We start from the raw sequence: 27,963 nt of genomic DNA, 5'->3' as shown, positions 1-27,963 counted from the left end.
CCCAGCTGGTTCTTTGTGATTCCCTTTTTAAGTGCTTATAATCTGTCCATTTAGAAATGAATACTAGAATTTTTTTAAAAATTGAAGTCAAACTCACTAGAAATAATTCCTAAAATTATCCTTTTGGAAAATAAGAATATTTGTTTCTGTCTAGTCCTAAGGAACATCTTCTATTTTCTCTGATCATTCAAAGATCACTGACAATAGCATAGCCTATGATCTCCATTACCTTGGAATATAGTTTTCTATTCTTAGTTCATAAGTCAGGGTTCAGTCAAGTAAAGTCAAAACAAGAAGCATTTGTTAAGGATCTACCAAGTGCTAAATATTATGGATTCAAAAGAAGGTAACACCCTTCTCTCCCAACCACAAAAATCCCAAAGAGCCTCTGATCTCATGGAGGTATCAGTCTAATGGGGGTGGGAGTGGGAGCATAACTACATTTAAATACACCTTTTACAGTAAAGGGAAGTTATTTCTTTTGATCACATGCTGATTATCATGTTCTGTACTGGCTTAATTAATACCCAAGAATTTATTTATTTCTTTTTACAAAGGGCATTAATAAAATATTTAAACATCAGTAATAAGAAGCTAGAATATGACCATTTCTTTGAGATATATTTTTGCTTTTGGAGAATCATTCTTTCATTCAGTAAGTGTTTATTCATCATTTACTATATACCAGATACTCTGCTACCTGCTAGAGATAAAAGATAAAATCAAAGCAATCTCTTCCCTCCAGAAACTTATATCATTTTGGGAAGATCAACATGTACATAGATAAGTAAATGCAAAATACAAAGCAAAATTATTTTCCAGGAGATGGGGGGAAAGTAATAATAGAAAATATTAATCATTGAAGGATGAGGGAGTGGGGGCGAGATTCAATTCCATTAAGATATGACAGATTTAACAACTATATAAGAAAGAAAAAAAAGTTTCCTGGGAATTAATCTGTACTTCTGGGGTATATCCCTATTTCATAATGGCCCAACTTTAATTTGGCTATACTGGCTTTAGAGCTGCAAGGGGGAAAGGACCTGAGTAACAAAGGAGATCAGAGCAAGTTAGTGTCCTTAAAATGTTTCTATAGATCATTCTTCCAACTACATTTCCAATCCTGGAGTTAGTTTACATATTTCTAAAGTGTGTCTATAATTCACTGTGTGACCTTCAGTGAATAACAAAATCATGGAAAAATGGGAAAAATCCTAGAATTTTAGAATCAGATCAGACCTTAGAAATCATCTGAGTCAACCATATCTTTTCAGTTCCCTCATCCATAAATGGGAATAATAATACAGGGTTTTGATCCTCAAGTGTGATTACCTGTGTAAAGCACTTTACAAACCTTAAAGCACTCTTCAAAATGTCAGATACATTTATTATTGCACCTGCTGTGGAGATGGCTGATATTTTTCAGTGTAGTGAGGATCAAATTATAAAATCTTTGCAGGTGCTTTACAAAGTGCAGGGACCTATGCACATTCAAGGCATTGTTATTTGTCTTCTTTTTCCTCTTTTTACTTCTTTAACTTCCCACACAGTGAGAGCAGTTGTTATCAGCAGTCAGGCCACGTTCCAGGGTAACCAAGCATAAATCTGACTAGGTAGGCAAATGTGTAAGGGAGTCAGAGGAAGGGAGTCCTATCTCTTCTCACCCAAAGGCCTATGTTTCTGGGGCCATCAGGGGAGGACTGGATCCAATGTGCGGTAATTTGCAGAAGCCATTCTCTTCAACACAAATCTTAGTGCTCCAGAAACAAAATAGATACCAAGAATTTTCTGGATGAAAAGTGGCAACCTTTGGGTCTTGACCCTGACTAAATTTCACTCTTAGAATGGTGAGTTCCATGAATGTTTGCTGCATTTCTATGACCATAGCATTTGGCTGCCTCTCTTATTTAATCAATGTGACAGACTAAAGAGGTCTTTATAGCACAATGGAAACTCTGCATCATTGAAATGCTAATGTAGCCACAATCCATTATGAATATTTTAAGGAGAGCCTTTTCAAATGGAATCTTTAAACCTATGCAAGTCCGAAGAAACTATAACCTAAGACCAGAGCATTTGTTTGTCTAGTCCAGCTCAATATTTTCCATTTTTGATGTGCTCCTTCCTGACGTTGAAACCTTAAACTACATACATTTATCTAATCCAGTAATTTTGCTGATAAAATCTCTGAGTTCACTTGTGGGTTTTTCAATCACTGGAAATTCCTGAAAGATTAGAAGTTGTCATTGGTTGAGCTATGCTTAAAGAAATTTTGAGAGAAAATATTAAGAACTTGATAGCTTTTGTAGCATATCTTTCAATAGTTAGTCAAAAAGAAAAAGGAATGTTTAAATTTAATCACAGGTCCATATGTGATCCATTTGGATAGGCCTGCATTCACTACTGAGTATGGGCCTTTTTCCTGGAAAACCCTTTAAGATAATTTCTCATAAACAAAATATCCCCTTCTATTTTGTCCATACATTTGCTTCTTTCCTACCCATTATTTGTTCTCTCTATAAGTATAGATATATAGCAGTAGTGTAGTATAAAATTTAAATTATTATCAATAATGATAACTCCAGGTTCTTATTTTCCATAGAGTTTTATTAATAATCACTAAAGATAGAAAAAGCAGATTGAAGGCTAATCTAACATAACTGACCACCACCTGACTCAGAGCCAAGATCCCCAGCCAGGTTCAGGGAAACAGAGAGCCTGGGCAGTGCCACAACAAAACTTTTATCCTCCATCCCCCCCATGCGCGTGTGTAGACGTCCGTTAACGCAGGGTAAGCACACAAATGGAATGCTGGGTAAGATGAGCTAGGTCGGACAAGCCTTGGGGAGTAAATTCTATCTATACAATGAGAGACAGTGGACCATGACAAGTCAATACGTATTTATTAAATAGCTACTATGTGCCAAGTACTGTGCTAATGCTGGGGATATAAAAGAAGGCAAAAGACAATCATTGCTCTCAAAAAGCTCCCAAACTAAAGGGAGAGACTCCCTGTAAATAATTCTGTACAAACAAGATATACACAGAATGAATTGGAGATAATTAAAAAAAAGGGAAAATACTTCAGAGGGATCCAGAAAAGATTATTGTAGAAGGTAGGATTATAGCTGGGACCTGGAGGAAGCCAGGAGATAGTGATGAGGAGGGAGAGAATTCCAGGCATAGAGGTCAGCCAGAGAAAATGCCTAGAGCTGAGAGATGGAATGCCTAGTACAATAAAGAAGGAGCCAGTCTTACTGTACCATAGAATACTGGAGGGAATGAGAGGAGTGCATAAGACTGGAAAGTTAGGAGACAGTTTGTGAAGGACTTTGAACACTAATCATATGAGTTTATGTTCTATCTATCTATCTATTCCTTTGTTCATTTATTTATATTTTGTCCTAGAGGTGGGCAGAAACCACTGGAATTTATTGGATATAGTGGGATAGTGACCATTCATGGCAAGAAGAAAAGCCAGTGAAAATATCCAGAATTGGGAAGGGTGGAGCCAAGATGGCAGAGAAGGCACATAAACCCACCTGTTCTCTAGCAACTTACCTCCAAATAAATTATGATATAATGCTTCAAAATTAATTCTGAGAAACCTAACCCACAAAAAGATAAAATGAAATAATTTTTCAGCCTAAAACAACCAAATATTTATTTAAAACAGAATGCCAAGGCAGATCCCAACAGGCCTTAGGGATGGCTGAATCTGTAGCAAAGACTTCCAGAGCTTTTAGCAAGAGATGGTAAGAGGGGAATCAGATAATTGCTCAGAAGGAGATTATGGAGGTCTCTGGGTGTAAAATTCTTGTTAAATTGCCCATACTGAAATCCAAATTACAGTCCTGGGTCTCCGTCTCTCTGTGAAGCAGAACATTAGCATACATCAGTGCTTGTGGCCACAGGGGAGCCAGGGACCCTGGTCACAATTCCAAGTTGGAAAAGAGTGCTCATGATTGCTCATAGGCCAGAAGAATATTAAACACACCTCTCCTCAGATCATACCTTGGAAGAACTAAAAACTTATGGATCTCCAGAGCTAGCTCTGAAGTTAAGTACACAAAGAACCTGAAGCTTGTAACAGTACTCCCTACACCACAGGAACAGTGCTCAACTTTAACAGTTTTACTTAAAAGAAAAGGAAAAGGCTGGAAAATGAGCAAATAGCAAAAAAAGAAACTCAACATGAAAGTTACTTTGGTGACCAGGTAGATCAAAACACAAACTCAGAAGAAGGCAAAATCAACCCTGCTACATCCAAAGCCTCCAAGAAAAACATGAATTGGTCTCAAACCCAAAAAGAATTAAAGAAGGAGTTCTGAAATGATTTTAAAATAAAATAAGAGGAGTAGAAAAAATTAGGAAAAGGAATGAAAGTGATACAGGAAAATAATGAAAAAAGAGTCAATGGTCTCAATAAAGGAGGCACAAAAATTCACTGAAGAGAAGAACTTCTTAAAAAGCAGAATTGGCCAAATGGAAAAAGATATATGAAAAATGCACTGAAGGAAAGAACTTCTTGAAAGACAGAATTGGCTATATTGAAAAAGAGGCATGAAAATTCACTGAGGAAAAGAACTCTTTACAAAGTAGAATTGACCAAATGGAAAAGGAGGTACAAAAGCTCATTTAAGAAAATCACATCTTAAAAATTAGAATTGGATAGTGGAAGTTAATGCTACCGTGAGACATCAAGAAACAATCAAAAAAGAATGAAAAAGTAGATGAAAATGTGAAATTTTTCATTGGAAAAACAACTGACCTGGAAAATTAATCCGAGAGAGAGAGAAGAGAGAGAGAGAGAGAGAGAGAGAGAGAGAGAGAGAGAGAGAGAGAGAGCGCTAAAAATTATTGGATTGCCTGAAAGCCATGATGAAAAAAAGGGCTTAGATATTATCTTTCAAGAAATCATCAAGAAAAACTTCCCTGATATTCCAGGCAAAATAGAAATTGAAAGAATCTATTTATCAACTCCTGAAAGAGATCACAAAAGGATAACTTCCAGGAATATTATAGCCAAATTCCAAAACTCTCAGATCAAGGTAAAAATGTGACAAGCAGTCAAACAGAACTGATTCAGATATCATGGAGCCACAGTCAGAATAACAGAAGCTTTAGCAGCTTATACATTAAAGGATTGGAGGGCCTGGGATATGATATTCCAGAGAGCAAAGGATCCAGGACTTCAACCAAAAAATCACTTACCCAGCAAAACTGGGCATAATCCTTAAGGGGGAAAATGGGTATTCAAAGAAATAGAAGACTTTAAAATATTCCTGATGGAAAGACCAGGGCTGAATAGAAAATGTAAGCATTAAAAGGCAAACAGGAAAGGGAAATCAAAAGACATTCAATGAGGACAAACTGTGTACATCCATACTTGTGGAGATGATTCTTGAAACTTCAAAGAACTTTACCATTATTAGGGCAGTTAGAAGTAGTATATATGGGCAGAGGGTAAGGATGTGAGTTGAATATGATGGGATTATATCAAAAAATAAAATTAAGACATAAGAAAGAGGAATGTATTGGGAGGAGGTACAAGGGGAAAATTGAATGGGTTAAATTATCTCACATAAAAGAGGCATGAAAGAGTTTTTATGGAGGAGGGGAAGATGGGGAGCTTAAGAAGGGAGCATTTGAAACTTAACCTAGTCAGAATTGATGCAAAGTGGAAAGAACATACCCATACATAATCAATTGGGTGTATAGAAATCTATCTTACCCTACGGTAAAGTAGGAGGAAAAGGGGAGAGAAAAAGGGGAAAAGAATGATAGAAAAGAGGGCAACCTGGGGCATATGGTGGTCATAAGCTAAATACTTTTGAGAATGGACAGAATGAAAGGAGAGAGAAAAAAATATGTAGGGAAATACAATTAAGAAAAACGCACAGTAATCATGATGATGAAAAAAAAATGTTTACAAGTCTTTCTAATAAAGCCCTAATTTCTCAAATCATAGAGAAATGAGTTGAACATATAAGAATACATGTCATTTCCCAATTGATAAATGTTCAAAAGATATAAACAGGCAGTTCTTAGATAAGGCAATTAAAACTTTCTATAGTCAAGCCAAAAAAAATTCTCTAAATCACTATTTACTAGAGAAATGCAAATTAAAACATCTGAGGCATCACTCCATACTTATCAGATTGGCCATTACAACAGAAAAGGAAAATGTACATACAGGCAGAAAGAAGAACTAGGAAAGAGGATATTAAGGAGAAGTGTACGATCAACAATATCAAAGGCTAAAGATAGGTCAAGAAGGATGAAGATTAAGAAAAGGTCATTAGATTTGGGCATTAAGAGATCATTGGTAATTTTGGAGAGAGTCGTTTCAGTTGAATGATGAGGTGAGATGACAGATAGCAGAGTTAAGAAAACTGTGAGATGAGGAGAAATAAAGGCAGCCATTGCAGATGGCCTTCTCAATGAGTTTAGTCACAAAAGGGAGGAAAGATAGAGCATAATAGCTAATGGAGATAGATGGATCAAGGGAGGCTTTTTTGAGGATGAGAGAGATATAGGCATGTATATAGGCAGTAGAGACGAGTCAGTAGACAGGGAGAGATTGAAGATAAGTGAGAGAGTGGGGATAATAGAAGAGGCAATCTACTGGAAAAGACAGGACTGAATGAATCACTTGTGCTTGTAGAGGGCTTTACTTTGGCAAGGAAAAGGACTACTTCATTTGAAACAGAGGTGAAGGAGAGCTAATGGCAGAGGGCATCTGAGTGATGTGAGATGAGGCAGTAGGGAAAGCAAGGAACTCTCGTGAATGGCCATGTAGAAGCTCTGTCTTTCCTAGAGTAGTAGGGAATAGATTTCATAGACTAGAATTACTTGTCCTCCCACTCTCACTGAAGAATTGGGTCCCCCAAAGCCATCTAGCTGCATCTCCCCTTGAGAGTCTTGGGAGTATGACACAAGAAAGACAGAAGGAACAGCAAGGTCATTTGTTCTTGACTTCCTGTTGATACATGTGGGGAGAACAGGCCATTGGCAATCTCCCTACCCAGTGGCTTAAAGCAATTATTGCCTCTTTAATCAAATACAGCCACACAAGAAAATGAAAATGATCAAGTCATTGGAAGCTTTTGACTATATACTCAGTTTGGTTTCTGAAACCAACTGAAAAGACTTCCCCCTGCCTTTGGTAAAGAGGAGATAGTTGTAGAAGAATATCATGGGCAATGTTGTAGAGAGCAAGGTGCTCCATTGCATCTGTCCACTCAATCAATTAATCAATCAATAAACATTGAGTAAATGCCTGCTTTGTGTCAGGCAATGCACTAAGTGCTAAGGTTACAAAGAGAAGTAAAAGACAGTCCTTACCCTCAAAGAGCTTAGTCTAATGGAGAAGACAATATATATAAACATATTATATGTATTATTATTTTATTATATCTTTTATATTACATTATATTTATACTATTTATATTTATTAAATATACATATATATAATATAAACATGTTACACAGGTGTAAAGCAAGCTAAATTCAGGATAAATAGAAAATAACGAAGAGAAGAAAGACACTGGAATTGAGAGTGTTAGGAAAGCTCTCTTGTAAAAGATGGAATTTTAGGGGACTTAAAGGAAGCCAGGAAGTCAGTAGATAGAGTTGAGGAGGTTGATGAGGCATTCCAGGGTTGGAGGACTGCCAGAAAAAATGTCAGAGCCAAGAGATGGATTATCTTGTTCATGAAACAGCTAGGAGCCCAGCATCACTGAATCAAAGAATAAGTGGTGAGGAATAAAGTATAGGTTAAGAAGGAAGGACTTTAAAAAAAATAAAAAGAGAAGGGTTTCAAATGACAAATAAAACATTTTGTATTTTGTCCTAGAGACAACAAGAAACCACTAGAGTTTATTGAATAGTCCAGAATTAAGTCCACCAAACATCTATGTGTTCTCAGGACTCGAGTCCTTCATTGTCCAGTTACTGATTTCACATCTCTTCTTTTCTTCTCCCTGCCACCATAAAGTTGTGATAACAATTCAGAGTTAAATGATGTCCCAGAGTCATGGGCTTCTTTTCTGTGGCAGATACATTTGCACATTGCAGGGCTGGAAAAACTGGTTTGTGGAGGATTATCAGTTTAGGTAGTACCTGAAGTGTAAAAGTAAATTTTGAAGCAATGCTGGGTCTTATCATTTTCCTCTGTACAGTGAGGGCAATTGGATTCAGTGATGTCTAAGTTCCATTCCAGCTCATGATCCTATGTATTATTTTTTGAATAAGAAAAATGTGTACTTATGCTTTCAAAGGGAAGGTACATCATCTACCTGAGACCCCTTTTGGCAGAAGTCATTGAAGTGCTAGAATTGTTAGAATTGTTTGTCTTCTGGAAATAATGTCTCACACAATCTAAGGTTTTGGGGAATTTTTGCCTAATTGCCTTTAAATTTTTTTTAAATTATTATTTTTATTTTCCCCAAATTACCAGTTGAAATACAGTATGTTGTTAATACTTTTTCTCACAGCCACTCTCTTTTGCCTTCATCTTTATACTGATATCCATGCTCAGTTTTGGCAGTCTCCCATAGTGATCATCAGACCACAGAACTCATTTTAATTGTGGCTGCATCTGTTGCTTTTCATCTTCAATCTGTGGCTTTTCAAAATGTCTAATCTTCGTATTAGAATAATAACATTATGTAAGATGCTACAGGACTTAGAGGAGTCATGGAACTCTTTAATTAAAGATGGTCTAAAATTTGGTTTAAGAGCAGGACCATAAGCAGGCATTTTGTCCTCACATGAGATATTTTTATGTTATGATAAACATAGCTAACATTTATATAGCATTTACTATGTGCCAGGTACTGTGCTAAGCACTTTACAAATATCTCATTTATTCCTCACAATAGCCCCAGTAGGTAGGTGCGATATTATTATCCCCATTTTACAGTTGAAGAAATTGAGGTAAACAGGTTAAATAACTCAAGGTCACCTAGCTAGTATCTGAGGCCAGATTTGAACTCAGATCTTCCTGACTTCAGTCCTGGTGCTCTATCCACTATGCCTATAAGTGAGTCACAAAATTTCCGATGTCCCAGTAAGACTATGTCCTTTCTCCCAACAGTCTTTCTCTGTGTTTCCACACTGTTCCCATCAAGATATGAACTATATTTACATAAAACATGAGGCTAGGGTGAGTTTCTTAATTCTTCAGTGACACCGGTATCAATATATGGATTGGAATTAGACATCTTATCTCATTCAACAGGGAATTTCCAGGTGAGGAAATTCTTTCTACCAATGTAGATCAATACCTTCTTTGCAACTTACAATCGAAGAGACTTGTTGGTAGTCTGTTTGATTTGGACTTTGGGAGCAGATGTTCAGGCCAGACAGATTTCCCTTCAGGTAGCCTGAATAACAGCGAGTGTGGCTGGAAATAACTGGGCACCACAAAGAAGATTCAGAATTGGTTGACTCAGCATTAGAAGTTAGAAGAAAAGAAACCAAGGAAAAGAAGTGGATATGCTACATTCTTGGAATTGGAAGCACATGATTTCTCAGGGTGATGCCTGAGTAACAGAAGCATCTCCCACCCCATACAACATGTAACATCTTTGTTGTGTAGCTTAGCTGCATCCTAGGACAGCTTGGTGGCACAGTGGATAGAGTGCCAGGCATAGAGTTCAAATCTAGCCTTAGACGCGTACTGGCTGAGTGAGCCTAAGCAAATCTTTTCACCTTGTTTGCCTCAGTTTCCTCCTCTATAAAATAAGCTAGAGAAGGAAATGGCAAACCTCTCCAGTATCTTTGCCAAGAAAACCTCAAATGGGATCAAGAAGAATAGGACATGACAGAAAACAAATCAACAAGAAGCTGTATCTTCAATAATTATTTACATGGGAAGGAGATTATTCTTAGAGCTATCAGGTACATCGACACAAGTATTAATCTTTTCCTTCTTATGACCCTATGGAAAAATGCCAGATGTTACTGTTCTTAATTCTCATAGCCACGGTGAACATAACTGTGTTTTTACTTGTCATTCCTATCATGAAATTATCCCTATGTTTCATAGTTTGTGGCTTTATTGACTATAATGGAAGTGTATAAATGGAGATTTTGAACATTGGACTTCATTCCCCATAAGTCCCTTAGTATTTCCCCAAATTCCCTTTAATCTCTCCTGCACATCCATGTTTGCATGGTGATAAATTCAAGCTCTGAGAGTTGGTTTGTCTCATCTTGATTGACAGGGGAAGACAGTTGGAGACCTCGGAATGTTTGCAGAGGCAGTTAGGAGAGGGGAAAGTCTGTTGGCCTAGGGAGAGAAAGAGCCCTCACAGCTATCTGGGAGAGGTCTTTGGGTCTTTGGTCCTGGAGGCTCAGGTCTTTGGTCTTTGAGCTTTGACCATTAATCCTCTCTGAATCTCCCTAGATCTTTAGGCATTTGAATCATTATTAGCTATTAGGTATCTGGGCCCAGGAGGTAAAGGGAGGAAGGGAGGTATAAGAAGAAGAGGGTGGATTTTCTGAGGGATTTCTTCCTAAAGGCTGTACAGGCTGACATCACAAATTGATACTAAGAAAGCTGAGAGAGGTCATCTGTATCTGTTCAAACTGAGCAGTTTGCCCTCTGATTTGGCACTGGTCAAGCTGAACCAGAGGAGCGTGAAACCACTAGTGGCAGCTTACTAAAACAACAGCCTACAGTCCTGAGGGATTATTGATCATAGCTATAGTGACAGGGTCTCCTATCCCCAATCCGTTCCTGATTATTCCTTTCCCTATTTAACATCAATAGATAAAGTTTATTTAAGTACCTCCCTGAGTGGTCATTACATCATGGCCCTTGGGGAGGGAGCAACGCAGTCAGATGAAAACATTATCCAAGGCTAATAGATCCCAGTATTAATAATCAATCCAACCCCAGGTGGGACCTTGAAAGGGTTATCCATCTACCTGACCATTAAGAGTCCTGCCTGGGCACTGTTATAGAATGGGAGCATAGCAGTATCAAGAAGAGTCCCTACTATTATTTTTTTTATAACAATGGTCATGTTCTTATTTTATAAGTTCTGTAGCTCCTTCCTCTTCTTCTCTTCTTCATGCTGGTGGCTGAAGTTAGTTTAGCACCTTTTCACTCTAATTTGTTTATGTTAGTTTATTATTAATAATACTTTATAAAATATAATGTTTAGTTCATGTATATTAATTTTAAAATCCACAGTAGCCAGCATTTGTATAGCATTGTGAAGTTTGCCAGTACTTTATCAGGTCACATAGCTATAAGTGTTTGAGGTAAGATTTGATTTTCAGTCATCTTGACTCCAAATCCACAACTCCTTCTACTTTTCTAACAGGCTGATGCTGCTATGAATATCTACTCTTTGTACAGAATGTTGATTTGCTTGCAAAGATTAAAATTATTGGTGAGAATTTTACGTGACTGTAAACAACATGAGGGCAGTGAGTGAGGCTTAATCTTCTTTGAATCTGTGGTAGCATAGTACGTTAGATATAGGAAGGTCTCCATTAATATTTTTCAAATGAATTTGCTTTGATCCATCCCTACTTTTTCATCCTGTCTTTTGGATCACTCCTGGTATGATTAGTCAAATAGTGTTGACATATAGAGGAATTTAACCTGCCACCTTTACCTCATTAACACCTAATTCTAGTGAGCAGAGGGAAAGGAACCCCCAGCTTTCCCCACAAATGACATATTCCTCTAGCTGTTCTTTTCTTTAGCAGAAGCTCAGGCATTATGCCAAGAAATGATAATTCAACTGTATTTCTAACCATATGCAAAAAATATTATTACTATTGCAGTTACTTAATTATTAACATTTATTAAAAGTTCCTGAAGTACATACAGAAATATAAGCTATTGTCCTTGTATTCCAAGAGCTGTCACCGGGAACAAATTGTTTTTAATTTCCAATGTTTAAGTATTGCTCGATCATTTTCATTGTAAAATGTCATAGACAATAAACGCTGCCAGTGGGATGGCTCTGATGGCTCAGAGTATTTGGCCTTTCGAGAGCATAATTTAAGCAAGCAAGAGGAAAATGGGGGTAGTGAGTCAATAGTGACTCACTACCTAGTTTTTGCAACCATACTTTGCAACTGCTGACTGTGCAGAGCATATGCCTGTTTAGAGTGTTTCCTAGTCACACTTCTCTTTTTTTCTTGGCAGACCCCAATTCATGATTCATGATGGAGGAGCGGGACAGAGAGGAGGAGGGGAAGAAAGGAAAAAGTCTGCATTCAAAGAGTTGAGAAATTCTGTTCTTTTTCATAGGAAGCAAAAGCTCCCCTTAATTTCATTAGGTAGAAGGCTAAGGGGACTGAGCTTGGTGTTGTCAGGAGGTGCACAGAGTGCTTTCCAACCTAATGAGCAGTGAAACAACTGCTTTGGGTTTCCTGTTCTTTATTCTTTTCCACCTTCTCTTTAGGAGGTTGGTGAGAAATGTCATTGCCAGAGGGCATGCAAGAAAAAGCAGCAGGGAGGCTTGGCTAAACCACAGATGGGGCTGCATACTTGTATGTAACTGAGGAGCCTAATCCTGGTGTGTATACGTACATAAATACACTGAGAGACAGACAGACAGAGACAGAGAGATCCCCGAGCACTTACCCCTGAGTACTGAAACTATGACAAAACACCTAATTCAGCAATCTTCAGGATGAGATAGAGATGGATCAATTAATCTTTTTTTTTTTTTAATTTCTTCATTTGACTAATTTGTATGAACCTTCTACATAAATCAGAAAAATTGAGTATTTCACATTCGTTCTCTCACCAAATACATCTGGTCACAACTTTAATTTTTGTAATTCCCTTAGTATTTGAACACCTGTGAATTCATGTTCTGGAGCCACAGTTGAATTCAATAAACATTTATTGATTACTTTGTATAACTTTTTGGGTTTGGTACTGTAGTTTGATCTCCCAATATATCTAATCCACTGTTGTTGTGGTTGTCTTTCAGGCATTTTTCAGTGGCACCCTACCCTTCCTGACCATATTTGGGGCTTTTTTTTTGGTGAAGATACTGGAGTGGTTTGCCATTTTCTTTTCTATTTCATTTTAGAGATGAGGAAACTGAGGTAAATAGGGTTAAGTGGCTTGCCCATTCACACAGCTAGGGATGTGAACTCGTGATGATGAATCTGCCTGGCACTCAGCCACTTAGCTGCCCATCCAATCCTTAACATTTACTAAAGTTTTCATGGTTTCCTGACAGAATTCCTCTCATTCTGTCAGGAAATCATGAAAACTTGCCTGCTATATTTTCAAGTTAGCTGAAGCTATCATGGATCTTCTCTGTATTGTGTAGGGATTTCTAGTAGGAAGAGAATGAGGTCTCTCCCTGTCACCTCCACTCCACTCAGGTATTTCCCTGGCAACTCCATATTCTCTTTGCTTCCATCCTCCCTGTGTTCACAGAACAGCACCCTATTGACTATCTCCACCTCTCTCTGTTCCTCATTCCCATTCCCTAGCCATGATTCCAAGGCTTAGGAATAACGGGAAATTTCTTTCTTTAAACAGAAAAGATTGAGTACTCATCAGAGAAGCTAGGTCAGTTTTTTAATCTTTTATCTTGAATTCTGGGCATTTTCACTGGCTTTTCTCAATGCCTTGAATTCTCTGTCCCCATCTCTGCCTCCTAGCTTCCCTGGCTTTTTTCAGATCTGTTAAAATCTCACCTTCTACAGGAAACCTTCCCCATTCCTCTTTAATTCTGGTGCTGTTCCTCTATTATTTCTAACATACCTTGTATATAGTTTGTACTTAATTATGAGCCTATTTTTCTCACTCATTAGATTGTGAGCTCTTTGAGAGCAGGGACTATCTGTTCCTTTTATTTGTGTCTCCAACACATAGTACAGTGGCTGGCACATAGGCACTTAAATGCTTGATGGTTTGTTCAAGAAAGAATCTCTTTGAAGTACAGCTATTGCTTTTATATCAGTGACAGAGCTGTGGTTTAGATTAAAACTGGGCATTTCCAAAGGACTTAGTAATCACTAATATTTTCATTTATCATTATTACTCTATCATCGTATAGTTCTGGCAGTCAAACATAAAAGACACCAAAGAGGCAGAAGAAATCAGCATTTCCTTTTGACATAAAAAGTACTGTTCTATACCTTTAGCCCCTCACCTCGGCAAAGAAGGGATCAGAGAGATAGATGCCTTTTCATATTTCATCTTTGAGGTCCTCTTTGGTTATTGAATGGGGGTTAGTGTGTGGAAAGAAAGCATCTCTTAAAGTCAGAGGATAGGGATTCAAATCCTACATATAGAAGCTTGCTCCCTATGTATTATTGGCAAAGCTACTTAGCCTCCCTATATCCCAGTTTCCTCAGCTGTTTAATTTAGATAAATGGCTTCTGAAATCTCTTCTAGATCTACAATTCATTGTAATTTTACATAATTCAGTGTCAATTATATTGATGTTATTCTCTCCATTTTATACTATTTTAGTAATTGTATATAGTTTTCCTAGTTCTGTTTACCACATATATACATACTTATATGTATATATGTATGTATATGTATGTATATAAATATATACAATATTACATATTATATAGTATATAATATTATATATTATAATTATATTTTATATATATGTATATATATAAATTAGCTTGTTAGTCACACAAAAATTCCCAGGTTATCTTCCTCCCTCCTTTTCTCCCTCTCTTCCTGAACTTAAGGAGGCATTACTTAACCACAAAAAAAAATGTATATAAAAACTATGTGTTTTGTGTTTAGATTTATCAGTTCTTTCTCCAGAAGTCAACATTCACAAGTTTATTCTTCAAACATTAATTTTATAGCTGTATATAATGTTCTCATGGTTCTACTCATTTCACTTTTCTTCATTTCATTTCATGAAGGTCTTTCCATGTTTTTAAATTAACCTGTTCATTATTTCTAACAGTGCAGTAGTATCCCATCACAATCATATGCTACAACTTGTTTAGCCATTCCCTAATTGATGGACTTCCCCTCAATTTCTAGTTCTTTGTCATCATAAAGAGAGCTGCTACAAATACTTGAGGGCATACAGGTTCTTTTCCTTTTTCCTGATCACCTTCGGATAGAGACCTAGCAGTGGTGTTGCTGTGTCTAAAGGTATACACAGTTTTATAACTCTTTGGGCTTGATTCAAGATTGTTCTTTAAAATGGTTGGGTCAATTCAAAGTTCCACCAACAGTGGATTAATGTCCTCATCTTTCCACATCCCCTTCCACATTTGTCATTTTGCCCTTTTATCATTTTAGCCAATCTGAGAGATTTGAGATATCTCAGAGTTGTTTTGACTTGCATTTTTGTAATTAATGATTTAGAGCATTTTTTCATGTGACTATATATGGTTTTGATTTCTTTATTCAGAAACTATTGGTTCATATTTCTTGACCATTTGCCAGTTCAGGAATGGCTCATATTCTTATAAATTTAACAAAGTTCTCTATATATTTTAGATATAATACCTCTCTGAGAAACTGTCTATAAAATTCTACCTCACACATACATTTTCTGCTCCCTTTCTAATCTTGGTTACATTAGTTTTATTTGTACAAAACCCTTTTAATTTGATGTAATCAAAATTAGCCATTTTACATGTCATAATGCTATTTCTCTCTGGTTTATCCACAAATTCCTCTCCTATCCAAAAATCTGATAGGTAATATCCTCCCAGTTCTTCTAATTTGCTTATGTTATCTCCCTTTATGTCTAGGCCCTGTAATCATTTTGATCTTATCTCAGTAAATGGTATGAGATACTAGTCTATATCTAAATTCTGCCAGACTGCTTTCCAGTTCTCCCAACATTTTTACCAAATAGTGAATTCTTATCCCCAAAGCTTAAATCTTTATTTTTGTCAAATACAAGGTTACTATATGCTTATTACATCTTGTACTAATTTACACAGATCTTGCCGTACTTGTCTATATTCATTTTTTAAATTCAAAGATATTTTATTTTCCCAATTATATGTAATAACAATTTTAAACATGTGTTTTCCAAAATTGTAAAATCCAAATTGCCTCCCTCCCTCGCTCCCTTCCCTCCCCACTCTCAGAAATGACAGGGAATTTGATCTGGGTTATACATGTATTATTATGCAGAACATACCTCCATATTTGTCATTGTAATAAAAAATATTCATATAAAACCAAAAACCCCCAAGTAAAAACACAACTAAATAAAGGGAAAAAGTGTATGCTTTGATCTGATGAATCTGACTCCAACAGTTCTTTCTCTGGAAGTGGAGAGCATTCTTTGTCATAAGTTCTTCAGAATTGTCCCAGATCTAAGACTTTCACAGTTGATCATCATACAATCTTGCTTTTAAAATATAAGGTTTTTAACTTTTCTGTCTTCCTAGACAAACTTCTAGAGACCAAGACTAAAGGCTGAGCCATGGAGGGAGGTGCCAGAGGAGTCTAAAAAAAAAAAAATCCTGTCTAGCTGATTTTTTTTCCCTTGGCCTGGCTGCAGGTGGCAGGAATCCTGAGACAGGAGCAGGTTCCCTTTCTGGGGTGTGTGGGGGGGGGTGAGAAAGGGAAGGGCAGACAATCTTTCTGAAACCAACAGCCACCCATCTTCTGCAGGAGCCCACCTGGAGCAGGTGAGACAGAAGTGCTGGGGACAAGGTCTGCAGGAAGGTCCTAGAGAGCCTTTGAATGGGGATGGTGGTGCTAGCAAGGGAGGAGCCTTGCTAGCACCACCATCCCCATTCAAGGGCTCTCTAGCAAGGGGGAAGCAAGGAGCAGGTGTGCTGTATCTACAGCGACTCAGGAGCCCTAGAGATAGGCGAGCCACTGCCTTCCAGAGAGAGACCGCGGTCCTTAGTGGACTCCAGATCCCAGGTAGTCCCCCCCCCCACGTCCCCCAGATGCCCCATCAGCACTCCAGGACAATAGCTTCCACCTTCAGCCTACAGAGGTCCTCATTATCTTCCATCTTATGCCAGCAGGAAAGCTCGGAAACCCCCAACCACAAATCCATATAGTCAATAGACATCTCATAATTAGAAATACAACACTAACATCATGGAACACACTCCACCAATTATTTTCCATTTAGGGACAACATCACAGTCTCTCTCCATTCCTTATCAAATGGTATAGATACATCTATTGGATCTCCTCTGCCATTTCTTCCTAACTGCTTGCTAATGAATTAAAATACATTTGCTTCAGCAGTCCTCTCACAGATCATTTTCCTTTGATGGGTATGTGCTGGTCAGGCACCAACACGAAGGGAAGAATATATTCAGTATTTAGGACCGAAAGTCATCTTGTGCCCAAAGAAGAGAAAGAAATGGTCTCATTCCAACACACTGGCTCTTCTGGAGGAGAGATGATTCCAGCTTGGGTTTGCTTTGTATGGTCCCACTGTAACTGTTGGGTGGAAAGTTTCAGGCAGAGAGTCTTGTTTAAATGTAAAAAACAAAGCCAAGTCCTCGGGATGTGCACCGTAGCTGTTTAGCCACCAGATGGAGGGCTCTGCTAATTGGAACAGTCAGTGCCAGGGTCTGGCCACCAGTTGGCAAACGCAGTTACTAGGAAGGTTGGCCACACAGAGCGGCCACTTGTTAGAGATTTGTTAATAAAGTAGGTCAAGTGGGGCTTAAATTAAGCTCACAGGCCAACAGAACTAAAACAAAAGAGGTTTAGTAAGGTGTAGTTCTTCCCCCTCTCCCCCACCCTCCCACCCCCAGAAGGAAGAAGAAAGAAGGTGCCATTAGAGATGAGTAATTTTTTTTAAAGGTCGGGTTGGTGGGGGGCGGGGAGTCTCCTTTCAAGTCTGGAATACAAGCAAATTATGTACAGGCAGTTCCTGGACAAGGTTAGGTACCCCTGATTTAAAGTATGTCAATTAAGGAAGCTTAAGAAAGATACATGATCTAACCAAGTATGTTAAAAGGCAGAGGCCCAAAGGTCTATAGGGAAAGAGGATGTCTCATTCCTGAGGAAAATTGCATGATTTACTTTTGAAAACAAGAAATATATCTCCTGTTTTTTGGGGTAATTGGCAGCTTATTCAAGGTAAAATTTTTAGCATTTAAAAAGTATTTTTCTTTCACTTTTATACTGTACTACATAGAGTAAAACCTGAAATTGGAAGGTACCTTGCAGATCATTCAGTCTAATTCCCAATCCAAATGCTAGTTCTTTTCTATAATATTCCACATAAGTCATCAGTTGGTTTTTGTTTGAACATCTCCAATGACAGGGAGCTCACTTCCTAAAGTAGTAGGCCAATAACATGTTTAGACAGCTCTGCTTGTTAGGAAGTCCTTCCTTACATGGAACCAAAATATGCCCTTCTGTAACTTCTACCCCCTGGTCCTTAGTTCTGTTCTCTCATGTCCACAGAATAAATCTAATCTCTGGTCCACAAAAGTGCCAGGAATGATTTCTTTTTATAAATCGTGATGAATTTAAATAGGACTTTAGACAACAAGAAAAAGAATCTGTGCTTTAGAATCATAAGACATGGATGGATTCAAGTCTCTGTTGTGGCTATTCTTCACTTAAACTCTCTAAGCTCCAATTTCTTCATCTGTGAAATGGGAATAATGATACTACTTACTCCCATAAGGTTGTTGTAAAGAGAGTGTTTGGTAAATCACAACGTAGGATATAAATATCAGCTATTGTTTCCATTCTTATTCAGAGGGAGACATTACTTCTAGCCAGGAAAATCTGAGAAGGTTTCCTGGAAAAGGTGGCATGTAAACTGGATGCTTGAAAGATGGGGATTTTGGCAAATAGAGATTCAGAGAATGACAGAGGCAAGTAGCCTAATGACATCATAAATTCAGACCTAGAAATGACCATAAATCACCTACTCAACTTACTCATTTTGTAGTTGAGGAAACTAAGGCTGTGGAGCTTAAGTGATTTGTCAAAGATCACACAGGTGTCAAGTGGTAGAGCTGAGATTTATACCCAAGTCCTCTGAATCAGAATTCATCTCACTTTCCAACATATTTTGCCTTTATTTAATTTTTTACTTAATTTTATTTTTTTGCAATTACATATAAACAAAAATTTCTGACATTTACTTTTTAAATATTGAATTCCATATTCTCTCCCCTTTCCCCTTCCTTATTATATATTAGATATGTGCAAAACATTTTCATTTTAGCCATGTTGCAAAACACATTCACACACAAAATAAAAAACAATAATAAAAAAGAAAGTAAAAAAAATGTACACTTCAGTCTGCATTCAGACTCCATCAGCCCTTTCTCTGGAGGTTGATACTATTTTCCATCATAAGTCCTTCAGAATTGACCTGGATCTTCGTATTGCTGAGAATAGCTAAGCACTTCACAGTTGGTCATCATCCATAAATGTGTGTACATTTATACATATGTGATATATATTTTGTTTATCCACTTGGAGTCTTTGGACTTAAAATCAAGAAAGGAGTAGAGAAAAATACTATGTAGACAGATCTGCCAAGTCTATCACTGTGTGACAGCAGTTAACATACGAAGAGGAACATAAGAAAACACATGTCCTCAGATGTCAAGATACATGTATACAAAGCAGGTATGGGTAATAGAATGAACTATAGATCTTAATGTAAGGAAGCCATTAAATACACTTTTAGGGGGCAGCTGGGTGGCTCAGTGGATTGACAGCTAGGCCTAGAGAAGGGAGGTCCTGGGTTAAAATCTGGCCTCAGACATGTCCTAGTTGTGTGACCTTGGGCAAGTCACTTAACCCCCATTGCCTAGCCCTTGCCACTCTTCTGCCTTGGAGCCAATATATACTATTGATTCCAAGATGGAAGGTAAGGGTTTTATTTAACAAATAAATAAAGTAAAATACACTTTCATTCATATATTTTACTTTTATATCTCCCATGTTTCTTCCCCTTTACCTCCCATTCCTCTTATATAAAAGATTAAAACAAGAACAAAACAGTTCAACAAAAGTATCTAACAAATTTAAAAAGGTCCAATATTATATAGAGAGTTCCATTCTGATAGACCTCTTCCTTTTCAAAGGAGACAGGGAGGTGCCTTGTATCTCTGCTTTGGAGTCAAAGTCAATCATTATAATTTCTCTCTCTCTCTTTTTTAAATCCTTCCCTTCCATCTTAGACTCAAATATGTGTATTGGTTCCAAGGCAGAAGAGTGGTAAGGGCCAGACAATGGGGGTTGAGTAACTTGTTCAGGGGTCACACAGCTAGGAAGTATCTGAAGCCAGATTTGAACCCACAGCTTCCCATGCTAGGTCTGGCTCTCAACCTACTAAGCCACCTAGTTGCCCCAATCATTATAATTTCATAGCATTCAGATTGAACTGTTTGCTTGTTCTTTCCATGTGCATTGTTGTAATCATCATAAACATTATTCTGATTCTTCTTCATTTTTCATAAGTTCCAGGTTTTCCCATTCTTCTTCATATCATCATACACATAGTTTTTGGGGGAGCAATAATATTCCATTTTATTCATGTAACACCATTTGTTTATTCCATAATTGATCTTTGTTTCCAATTATTTGGATTTCAAAAAAAATGCTCCTATAAATGTTTTTGTGTATATGGATTCGTTTTTTATGTTGATCTCATTTAATCATATGTGGAATCTCTGGGTCAAAGTGACTGTTCAGTCATTTTCTTAGCATAATTCCAAATTGCTTTCCAGAAAGGTTGGACTGATTCACAGCTCTACCAATAGCACCCTTAGTGTGCTATCTTTCTACAATCTCTCCAATATTAATTATTTCAATCTTTTCCAATTTGCTGGGTGTGATGTGAAATCTTAGAGTTATTTTTATTTGAATTTTTCTTATTATTAATAAGTTGGGTTGATTGTTCAAATGGTTATTTATATTATTCTTTTGAAAACTGTTTGCTTATTTCCTTTGATCATGTATTAATCGGGAATGATTCTTAGTCCTTTTGTGAGTGAAAAATCCCCTACTCTCTTATATGAGGATTAGATTTTTTTTTTAAACCCTTAATTTCGGTGTATTGTGGCATAGGTGGAAGAGTGGTAAGGGTGGGCAATGGGGGTCAAGTGACTTGCCCAGGGTCACACAGCTGGGAAGTGGCTGAGGCCGGGTTTGAGGATTAGATTTTAATGTTAGTAGTCTTTAGGTAATCATAATTGTAATTCTAAGATAGTTAAATAACATTGGCATAACTGAATTAATATCATAATACACCTTGTGATTTTAGTATAAGTTTAAAGTTTTGAATTAAGTAAATAACTGCTTTAGCATAGGTAATCACGGTTAGCATAGGCCTCAGTTTTGGGCCTTAGTCTTTAAAATTGCTATATCATGCACCCTCAGCAATTATGGTCCTGAACTTGTGATCCAGTATACATCACCAGGCTTGACCTCAGGTTCAAAGCCTGATACCACCCAGCACCACCCATTCATCACCATTTACATCAGTGATTCCCAAAGTGGGCGCCACCACCCCCTGGTGGGTGCTGCAGCAATCCAGGGGGGCTGTGATGGCCACACTTTTTTTGTATTATATTCTATACTGAGTTCAATAAATAGTTTCATAATTTCCAGGGGGCGCTAAGTAATATTTTTTCTGGAAAGGGGGCAGTAGGCCAAAAAAGTTTGGGAACCACTGATTTACATCATTAAGCTTAGAAAGCAGGGCTCAGGTTCCCCTAGTCCCCTTTTCCAAAAAGTGACATCTTGTACCAATGAGAAGGATTTCCTAGTTGCCTCAACCACTGAACATTGCTTCCATGTGCCTCTATGTTTAGATGGGTATAACTATTATCTTGGACTATTTTTACTGGTATATAAGTTGTGATATTCTTGAGGTATAAAAGAAGGTCTCTCCCAGTGCTCTGGGTCTTTTGGTTTTGACCAGAAGTCCAGCTTTATTGTGAGACTGGCTCTCTCCCAATAAACCTATTTCTTTTTTGGCTTGGAAACTCTATTTCTCTTATTTCACTTTTTCTGCTCAGAGAATTTTTCCCACATTTAATTTTTTAAAATTTTCCTAAATACTAACCCTTAGGTATTTTCTTAGTCAACCATTTCCCTTTTTATCCTAGTTGAATTAATATTGTTTCTACAAAAGTTTTTTAGATTCATGTAATCAAAATTATCTTTTATCTTTTGTTATCACCTCTATTCCTTATTTGGTAAGGAATTCATCATCAAGAAAGTAATTTGGGCATCATGAGTATCCCTTATACTCAATGAGATGACCCTCATAACTGCATTAAGAATCAAAATACCTTTTTAAAAAGGAAAAGAATGATGAAAAAAATAATGGAGAACAATTGTATATTAAGATAGGCTCAGATGAGGCAACTGGGAACCAGTCAGATAAAGCATAGGAGGGGAAAAGAGGATGAGGACCAACAAAGAAAGAAAGAGAAGCTTTATCATTAGCCTATTCTACAAACAGAACAAGGAAATAGAAAAGGAATTTGGGAAACATATCACAGGCTTGCCACTGAGACGCGATATAGTGATGGGGCACGCTAATGATTCAAACATTCACTGGTACTATCTCTGACAAAAATAAAGCAGCTGATGAATTCTCTACATGCCTTAATGCTCATTTTATCCTTCCAAAGTAATACAGGGCATTACTGCTATTGGGGACCTGATCCTGGCTGATGAAGTAGAAATGATGAGGACTTTGAGGGCAAAGGATCAATCCATCATGAGAAGGTGGGGGCAAAGGAAAGGAAAGCCTGCTATAGTTCAGTGTATACTTTTACTTTTTATGAAGAGAAAAATCTGTCCTTGGCCTTGGCTTTTAACATTTCTGCAAGTTATTTGGGTGGAGCAATAGGAGATAAATTTGCTAAATTTGCAGATGACATAAAGACAGGTGGGAGGTTAACAGATTGGATGGCAGACAGTATATTCCCAAATATTTCCAGACTAGAACACTTCGCCAAAGCTTTGAATAAAATTAAATTTATGCAATGTTCTGAACTTGGATTTTTAAAAAATGCAATCCACAAGTAGTAGTTCAAGGAGGCACATCTCCTATGAAACAGCTCCTATGAAAGAGATCTAGGGGTTTTATTGGCCTACAATCTCAAATTGAATCAAAAGTCTAACAATAGCCCCCAGAATCAGAAAGTTCATAGAACCAATGTTGTTGTTTGTCCTTTGTTTTCAAAGAGGTTGACTGGTGATTGCCCAGAATTAGTGGATGGCTGTGACTTCTTCGATGTCTAACCAAATTCTAAGAGTTTCACAGCACCTGCTTCAGCCGCCTTCATGACCTTTGAAACAAACTGTTCTCATCCAACCATTCTGCCAGGGGAAATCTTATATACCTGGGATAGACACCCCCCTAATTAACCAATGTGTTTGAGGCCTATTGGTTATCCTCAACCTGGTTTAGCCTCTGTCCTCTTCACTGATCAAACCTCATTAGGAGATTCTTTGTACATCATTTTAGAAAACACCTAGACAAGCTGGAACATGAAAGGACTAAAAGGCATAATAAATGAATATTGGTTGAAGGAACTAGTAACGTTTAGCTTGGAGAAACAGACATGACGTTTGTCTTCAAGACTTTGAAGGGCCTGTCATATAGTAGACATTCTACTTTGATCATTAGGGAAGAACTAGGAATTAGGGACAGAAATTGCAGGTAGGCAAATTAAGGTTTGAATTTTTTTTTTTTACAACTATAGTTCTCTGAACATGGAATAAATGATGTCCAAATAACTGGTGGGTTCTACCTCGTAGAGCCTGGATTACCACTTCATTGGGTATGTTGTAGAGAGAATTTGTGTTGGCACGGGTTAGACTAAACAGCCTCTGAGGTCTCTTCCAACTCTCAAATTCTGTCAAAATTTTCTGAGGTGGGCAAGGAGAAGGCTTTCTAGGCATGGAGTTAGGGAAGTGATGATCAAGACAAGCCAGCAGAATAAATTATTCCTCTTCTCAAAACAACTTATCACCTCTAAAATTTTCTGTGTCTTAGAATCATGTTCATATGGCAGAACTCCCAGCCATGGTGTTCAATTTAATGATTTCTATCACAAGATTGAGTTCCTTGAAAGGTGATAATGATCGAACATCAAATCCCTTAGAGAAAAGTCGGTTGTAGACTGATAGAAAACTAAATTTCCACAGAAACATATTTAGAAGACAAGTAAAAGTAAAGGATTTTTAAGAAAACACCTCTAAACTAACCCTTGATTCTTAAAATTGGTACAAAACTGGAGTGGGGTCAAATTTCCTGGGGTCGCTCCAGTCTATGGGAAGTCCCTCTAATCTCCCTCATTTAATATTCTTGGCATTGTGCCAAGCAGAGGGAGGGCATTTCTTGGCATTTTGCCATCTGCTGAAACATTCATTCTGTGGCATTTGGTATTTTGGAGGGTAATGGTTAACAATGTCTGTTGTTCATTCTTTCAGATTTTTGTAAGTTTCTCTACCGGGATGTAGATTCCACGAAAAAGTGAGCAAGCCAAATATCTGTTCAAAATTCAACTGATAGGAACTGCCATTCCAGGGTCGAATTCTAGAGATCATGCATAAATGCAAAGAGAAGGCCATCCTGGCATCTGACTGCCTATCCTGTGCTACCCCCTTTATAGAGTCCAAGATAAATATGTCTCAACATGGCATTAATTGCTTTTTTTAAATGGTGCCAAAATAGAGTATATTTCTCAAAATATGATCTTTCATTTCCAAAATGAAGGAGAATAAAAGACATTTTTGCTGTATGCCTTTATTTTCTGCCTCAAGACAATTTTTGTGGAATTGACTGATAAAAATGGAACCTTTTGTTGCTGCAAATCCAAACCACAGTGTCACTTGTCAGATGTGTAGAGGCACATCCTATGTATAGCCTGTTACTTTTACTTACTAAGCTGAGAATAAGACAGTTGATCCCTTCATACTGTACTTACTTTCTCTCAAAATAGCATTACTTTAAAGATACCACTCATTCCTCCTTGTTCATTTTTGTTCTGGATACATGCTTCTTTTATGTTGCTTTTGCTTGCTATGCTTTGCTTCAAATGTCACCTTAGCTTACTAATCCCTCTTCTGCAACATCCCACAGAGCCCATTTTGATTCCTCATTCCTCCTTGCTACTAGTATTGGCCCATTCCTTTAGGGTCTATATTCTTTACCACTTGACTCTTCTTTGACCATGAGATTCAAATCTTATTCCTTCTACATGACAATCAATCAAAAAGCACCTATTATGTGTTTGGAACTATTTTAGACATTGATGATACAAATACTTTTGTATCTAACAGTCCTTGTTTTTGAGGATGTTATTCTTTTGGGGAGAACACATGCATATAAAAAAAGTATATATAAAATAAATACTTTTTTTTGATGAGGAGGAAGGCAATAGCACCTAGAGGAATGAGAAAAGGATTGCTGTAAAAGATAGCACTTGAGCAATTTTTTTTTTAGCAAACAAGGGATTCTAAGAGGCTTGGATGAGGAAGGAGTATATTCCAGGCTCAGGAGGAAGTCACTGCAAATATATAATCTAAGAGGAATGTATGAGCACCCTCACAAAGACCACTTTGGGTGGACTAAAGAGTATAAGAAGTAGGGCAATGTTTAATAATATTGGAGAGGAAAAGAGAGGGCAGGTTGTGTTGGGATTGAAAAGCAAAACAGAAAAGTTTACATTTGATATTGGAGGCAATTGGGAGCCATCAGAATTTATGGAGGAGGGGAGTAATATGTGGAAAATCACTTTGGTGGATCAGAGAAGGGAGAGACTTGGGGCAAAAAGCCCAGAGAAGGAACTCAAGTAGTACTGGCAAAAGTGATTAACATCTAGGGTGAACTGAACTAGGAAGGTAGCCATGTGAGTGTAGAGAAGGGGGCAGATTCCAGAGGTAGAAATTACAAGATTTGGTAACTGACTGGATGTTCAAAGTGAGAGTGAAGAGTTAAAGATAAGGTCAAGGTTGTAAATATGGGTCACATTTGAAGAACATCAGTACTAAGTAAGATCAGAGACTTTCCTAATTTTGTATTTTGGACTTACAAGACAAATCCATTTGCTGCTTTTTCACCTTCAACCTGGAACAGAAATAACCTATTCAAATGTAATAAACTGCAGACTTTTAATTTGGATGTCTAAATTCCATTCCATGTTTCCATCTTTTGACAATGAATGACCCTCTTCTTTGGTTATCATGTCTATTAAATGGGGATATTATCTCTCATGCCCCTTTAGAGAAAATTGGATAAAATGATGAAACTTTACTTCTATCTATTTGGAAATTAAGGTTCCAGATAATTCAAGGTTTGTATTATTTTGCTCAATTGCCATCTGATTCTTGAAGCAAGCCAACTGTACTCAACAATTCCTAGTGGGTAACCAGAATGGAAAATTATATGTGGGACAAGAGAATGTTTCACAGGCACAGAATGACTTTGCACATTGTTCATCTTCTTGGGTATAATCGGGTATTTGGTTAAGGATGAGCCAGTCCTACCCATCAATAGAGGGCAGGACTATAACACCCACCAGGTTCCATGTATTCTCAGAATAGATGTCAGTTACTTACCTGGTAACTCTGCCCCTTCGTGGGAGATGTCAGATTTTCCATCAGTTTGGGAAATGTGATCAGGATCTTTTAATCAAATCTCACAGCTTGAATGCTCCTGTTCAACACGCCACTTTCATTCATCTATTTCCTGTGTGTATTTCTCTGAAGGTCACTTACAAGGACATACTGTAAAAAAAGACTGAGAAGGGTTGAAATAAAGCCTAACAGGTTAATATTGATATACCTGGCCTTTCCAGTTCCCACATCCAAACTATAAGTGGCAAGCTAGGTACAAGCTAGAAATCTGTTTCCTATCCCTCCAGTTTCTATACACACAATAACTGTGTAGTCTACCTGAATAATAAGCTCTGAATGCCTTTTGGATCTTTCCTGAAGGTGACACTCTATGATCAAGCAGGGCAGCCTTACACTTTGCTTGGCTTCTAGACAACTGTTTTCACTCTTCATCTCAGACTCACCTAATCTTACTATCAGGTATAAGCGTTTAATTTCCTTTCTCTCTGAAATACCAAACAAGTCCTAGCAGGCATCCCTCATGGAATATAAACTACATGAATATTATAGTCCCACCAAGGAAGGATTAGGTCTAAATCCCTTGGGGTTGCTTCAGCCTTTAGCAAGTCCTTTTAAATTCCTGATTTATTCTAAAGTCTTTCTCAAGTCCTGCTAAATCCCTTAAAGGGTTTAAGGATGGTTCTCTACTAAGCCTCCATTTCTCCAAACTCTCCTTTCATATCCAAACAACCTCTTTTAAAATGTCCCCTATTGCCCCACTCCACTCCAGTTTACTCCATCACTGACTTGGCCATAAATCTGTCCTTGATCAGTGCTCGTTCCCTAGGTCATATGGAAGGCCTATGAGTGACCCTTTTGCTGTTGCCTTACCTCATATTTTGCCAAATACTTGGAATTGGCTTCTTATCAATGTTGAGAAGTCATTCGTTTCTCAACAGCCATATCATATTTATTATTAATCAATCTATCACTAAGTAAGCACTTACTGTGTGCTAAGCACTATGTTAAGAAGGAGGGATGTGAATGCAAAAAATAAAACAGAACCTGCTCTCATTTTTTCTATAACTGGCCTTTTTAATGGTTATCAAAGCTTTGCAGAGAGCACTATTGTCCTATATTATCTTATTTGATCTTACTACAGTTAATAGATTCATGTCTTATAAAAAAGGATATGAAAGCCTAGAAGTTAAGTGATCTGCCTAAGAATTGGCAGAGGTGAGATTTGTACTTAAACTCAGAGATGCCCTGAATCCAAACTTGGTACTCTTAGCTCTGTTCCATGATGTTGCCCACCAAGTATTTAATATGTATTTATACATTTGCAAAGTATTTTGTCACTGGTTCAGTCATTTTTCAATTGTAGCTGTCTCTCCAAGACCCCATGGGGTTTTCTTGGCTTTTATACTGGTCATTTT

This window comes from Gracilinanus agilis, chromosome 1 (genome assembly GCF_016433145.1).
Source record: "Gracilinanus agilis isolate LMUSP501 chromosome 1, AgileGrace, whole genome shotgun sequence".
Classification (NCBI taxonomy): domain Eukaryota; kingdom Metazoa; phylum Chordata; class Mammalia; order Didelphimorphia; family Didelphidae; genus Gracilinanus; species Gracilinanus agilis.
This window is presented reverse-complemented; position numbering follows the sequence as displayed.